This window comes from Manacus vitellinus, unplaced genomic scaffold (genome assembly GCF_001715985.3).
Source record: "Manacus vitellinus isolate BGI_N305 unplaced genomic scaffold, ASM171598v3 scaffold_41_pilon, whole genome shotgun sequence".
Classification (NCBI taxonomy): domain Eukaryota; kingdom Metazoa; phylum Chordata; class Aves; order Passeriformes; family Pipridae; genus Manacus; species Manacus vitellinus.
In genome coordinates, this window is record NW_021940545.1 from 5,405,734 (window position 1) to 5,410,705 (window position 4,972).

Consider the following 4,972-nt stretch of genomic DNA (forward strand, 5'->3'; position numbering starts at 1 on the left):
GGTGGATAAAAGCAGGCTGAAGCCCCAGTGCCCAGATATGAGCCCAGAGGGACGTGGCTGGAGTGCCACAAGTGATGCCACAGGTGACACCAGAGCCCTGACCACCCTCATCTGGAGCCTCACAGGGGCCGGGGCGGAAAACCCGCGTTCATATCCCGTGTTGGCTCTGCCCATGGAAACCTCCCGTGCAACAAAACTGCCCGTGGCCAGAGCCACCTGCCCGGCCCAGGGGACAGCCAGTCCCCTGCACCAGCCCTGCCTGGGTGGCCATGGTGACAGAGTGTACACACAGGGCGTGGGGCTGACCCACGGCACGGGCTGGGCACACTCCGACCCTCGGGAAGAGCCGGGACACTCCTCGGGAGCCATCCCCGGGGCAATGTCTGCCAGGAGCACCCACGGGGGCTCTGGGGGGGAATCCAGAGGGAAGCAGCTCTCCATTTCTCCCTTTCCATCACGTCTTCTCCAGCATTTCATTCCAAGTGCAGGGTGACTGCAAGGTAAGCTGCCTGGGGGTAAGTCCTGACTTCCTTTTGTGCATTTTAACACTGAGGTGTTCATGGGTGAAGGCTGGCAAAGTTGATTAATTTGCAGGCAAACTTATCCTTGTCACTTCACAAGACTCTGTCTCATTCCTTATTTAGCTTGACAAATCTCCATTAAAATTGTTTTATCCCGTTATTAATTGCATACACATCTGATAGACACAGGGCATAATTGATTCTAACTCCTTGCAGAATTGATTCTCACTCATAGAATTGATTCTAACTCCTTGCAGAATTGTTTCTTACTCCTTGCAGAATTGACTCTCACTCCTTACACACACTCAGTGTGCTCTGCAGAGCAGATTTACTGATTTCTTTGGCTACCACAAATTAGTGCAAAAGGTTGGAGTGGCCTCCTGACAGCATGATCTGTGTTCCTGTATTTTTTTGGGGGGGAACTAGTGAAATTCTGTCATCCCAAAAACCTTTGAATGGCAATTGCATGAATCCCAAATTACAGCACGTTAACCCAACTGCCCAGCTACAAACCAGATGTGATGTTATTCACACTGATTATTTTATCTTGACCCAAAATTGCAGCTGCATTTGCCTTTCCACCTCTGGACACAGCTCCCAGCAAGGACTCCATGCCAAGGTTTTCTCCATTGTGGAGCAGGGTAATAATTTATATTTTAGTATTTGCTTTGTCTTTGCACTCTTGAAATTATCTTTGTGTTGCATTCATTGCAGTTTTAATTATTAAGCACAATTAATTTGTGGCATAAAGACTTTGTATTTAGTAGAATAAGGGTGATATGACCAATGTTTTGATTATTGTCAATTCCTTGTTATTCTAAAAGCAAGAGTATGTTTATATAATTATTGGCAGTGCTTTCTTTTTGTTCTAGGTTTGAATTCCATGAGCCTCTGAGCAGTGCTTGGTTTGTAGGCAGTGTAATTAGCTGATTGTACCCCCTGCTCCACAATCACTAACTCCACTGCCATCAAAACAAGGCACAGGATTCCCTGCTCCAACCTCAGGCCAGAAAACTGCACTACAAATCCTCCTCACCCTTACTCCCAGTGCAAAATTAGTAATATTTATTCATTTGCAGCTTTATTTCCAGAATTTTACCTGTCCAACAGAATTGTATGTTGGTGGTATCAAGTGAAATCTTAGTTTTCCTGAAGCTGGTGCTAAAATCCTTGGGAGCTTTCCTGGACCTGTGTGTTGTGTTTAAATTGATTATCTTAATTGCTTATGCCCCAAGACTGGACTAAGAATTTATCTTGGTTGCATCCTTCAGGTATTGGGAAAAAAATTTGTATATACTTTTCATGTTTTATTTAACAACCCAGTAAGTGAAGGGGGGGGGTTTAAGCAATGATTAAATATTAAACTCGCTGGATGGATAAGTGATTTTTACTCTGACCACTTGGCTTAACCTTCAGGAATTTCAATAATAGTGCTGGAACCTGCTGTGGGAGGGTTGTTTTTTTTTTTAAAACAAAAATCCCAGTTTTCATCCAAGTAGGGGTTGGAAGGCTTTCCATCAGCCTGGTTGCCAGGCAGTGTAGTTAGCTGATTGCCCAAAGCAACAATCACTAGCCACACAGCCAGGTAAAAAGGTGTGCAGGATCATCTCCGTGGAAATGGGGCACGTGGGAATTCCGGTGGCACGAGGCAGGCTGACCTCCTTGCAGAGGGATCAGCAGGACAGGGACTCAGGCAAGGGGAAAGTGCTGGATCCCTGTCCCAGCAGGAGACCCCAGGTGTACTGGGGGATGCACTGGTTTGCTCACAGGACACTGGAAACCAGGAGGACAAAATAAAGGGGGTTTTCTCCTCCCCCTTGGCAGCCCTCAGCTCCCATCCTGACCCTGCTCCTCTCTCACAGTCCAGGTCCTCTGTTCTCACATTTACCTCCATTTATTCCCCTTGAACAAATAATTTGAGGCCTGTGGTGGCAACTCTTTGGGGGCTTGAGCCTGAACCTGAGTGAAAAAGTCCCGAAGGCAGAAACTTCTGCTGGAGCCTCTGGAAAATCAGCGTTCCCCCCAGACCTCAGTACAATTCACACGGGCAAAGGAAACTAAGACAACCACCACGAAGTTCTGGGATAACATTTCCAGCCTGACTCTGCAATTTTTTTTTCTTCCTTTCTTTCTTTTTTTTTTTTTTTCTAATTTTAGTCAAGTCTTCCCCGTTTTTACTGAAAAGCCTGCAGCCTGGGGGTGGGAAGCAGGCCAGACAAGAGCAATCTGCGAGAGGTGCAGAGAGGTGCTGAGCTCTGCAAGTCTTTCCTGCAAGTCAGCAAACCCTCCTTTCCCTATTAACAATTCCAAAAGGCATCCCATCCATTACCATCAATTAGTCTGCTTTCTGAATTCTGGCTGGAGCCAGCAGTTCCCTGAATCTTACATTCTTCTTTAATTTTTTATTTTTTTTTTTAAATCAGTAACAATAGATGAGAGCCAGGGTTTGCAGCCATAGAGATGACTGATTGATTGCACTGAATAAATCACTTTGTACAACTACAAGCCTCACATAAGTCTAAAAGAAATGCACTGAGTGAAATAAGAATAATGTTCAGATTATTATCAGCCATAGGTGTCACACAGTGCTCAAATCCAGACTTCAGGCTTGATCCAGACGTGCTGTTCCTGCATCCTGGAAGCTCTGTTGTCTCCACAGTGGTGCAGGGACAGGGGATTATCCAACAAATTCCCTAAGCAAGGAGGATCCTGTAGGCTGTGGGACACTGAAAGTCCAGCCCAGACAGCAGGAAGCAAAAAGTGTATGAGGTAAATGAAGTTTAGGCCAGCTAAATATAGTTATTGGACAATTTTCAACCCCAAAACCACAAGGATAAGAGATGGTGTCTGAATTTCTCAGTTCCATGTGCCAAAGGGATCTTCACAGCCTGGCCACTGTTGGTTGGTTGATTTTTTCATGGCTGTCTCGAGGTTTTTATCCCCTGAAAACACTAAAACTCAGTTTATAACAAAGTTATGAAACTGGCTGCTCTGCTCCCTAAAAAGCTCTCAGAAACTTAATTTGAGCAATCAAAGGAAGAACTCCATGTAGGGATTTTTACTATTATCAGTATTGAACTCCAGATTTACTGACATACAGTGGTTTTCCTTGGCCTGGCCGGATGTTTATCAGGAGAATAAAATCTAGGAGTAAGAGGGTTGAATTAAATTAATGCTCTTCTTTCCTTCTGCTGCAACTCCCAAGATACAAAGCAGCGATAAATGAGTTGAAGGTTAAACATCTGTCCTTCTGAAGAACTATATATCTGAATTAATACAATTTCATTGCTCAATTGTAGAGAGTAGAACTGAAATTTTAAAGCTGATGAGTGCAGTGATTTGAGAAATAACTTGGAAAACAAGATTTCAAAGGACCCTTTCAGAAATGACGTATTCATTTTAGACATAAAAGCCTCCTTTCTTCTTCCTCCTTATTTAAGCTTTTAAGTTGGTTCATGTGAAGTACCTCCTCTTCTCAAAGTTTATTAAAATGCTGAACCCAGACTATCTGCTCTGCCCAAATTCTATGCATTTAAAGCTGGGTCTGCTTTTTATTTCCCTCAGTCTAAATAGTCAGGTCCTATCTGGAGGAGGGGGGAAAGATGTTCTGGATATTATTGTCATTATTATTGCAATGACTACTCAGTTTTATCCTATACTAATATATATTAAGATATGGACATTAAAAGGCTGAAAGCCTGCTGCTTTTGTTCTGTATTTACTTTCTATATATTTTTCTTTTTTTTTTTTTCTAAATATTAAGAGAAGGAGGTGGAAGCTTCGACATTTTCCTTAATCTTGCTTTAATTCAGGTTGGAATTCTGAAAGTCAGGGAAAAGACCAGTTGACAAAGTGTTTCCATATTTCTGAAAGGGCCAGGAAATGTCACAAAGGCTGTTCCTGTTTCACAGACGTGCCCCAGGCTACAAAGCCATGGCCTGAGCTCAGCTCCAACACTGAGATCCCTGACTGCTGGTGACCTGGAGTGGGCTGTGCTCGTGATGTTTTAAAGGATTTTCCTCTATTTAAAATACTGATTTCAGAAGGAGCTTCTCTAACTGAGCTCCCAAGAGCGGGTCTAGGTTTGAAATACATAAAAACCCACTAATCTCTTATTTTAACGAAAGCACCGATCCCGGTGCTCTGTCCTGCAAAAACCCCCTCGGAGAGCCCGAGCCAGAAAATCCGGGGATGGAGAACGCTGCAGGAAACAGGTGCGGAGCAGCTTCCCGGCCACCAGGAAACGGGCAGGGGGGGTCGGGAGTGTTCGAAGCGGAGCCCCCCGTGTTCTGTGCCCGCTCCCGGAGCGCTTTCCCGAGGGCAGCCGCGCATCCTTCGCCCGGGGAGGATGCGCCCCTGGCTGGGGCTGGCTCTGCCTGCGGGGGCGGCTCCCCACGCCCCGGGGGGAGTGGGGGACAGGTATAAAAGCGGGGCGGGGGAACAGGCGGAGG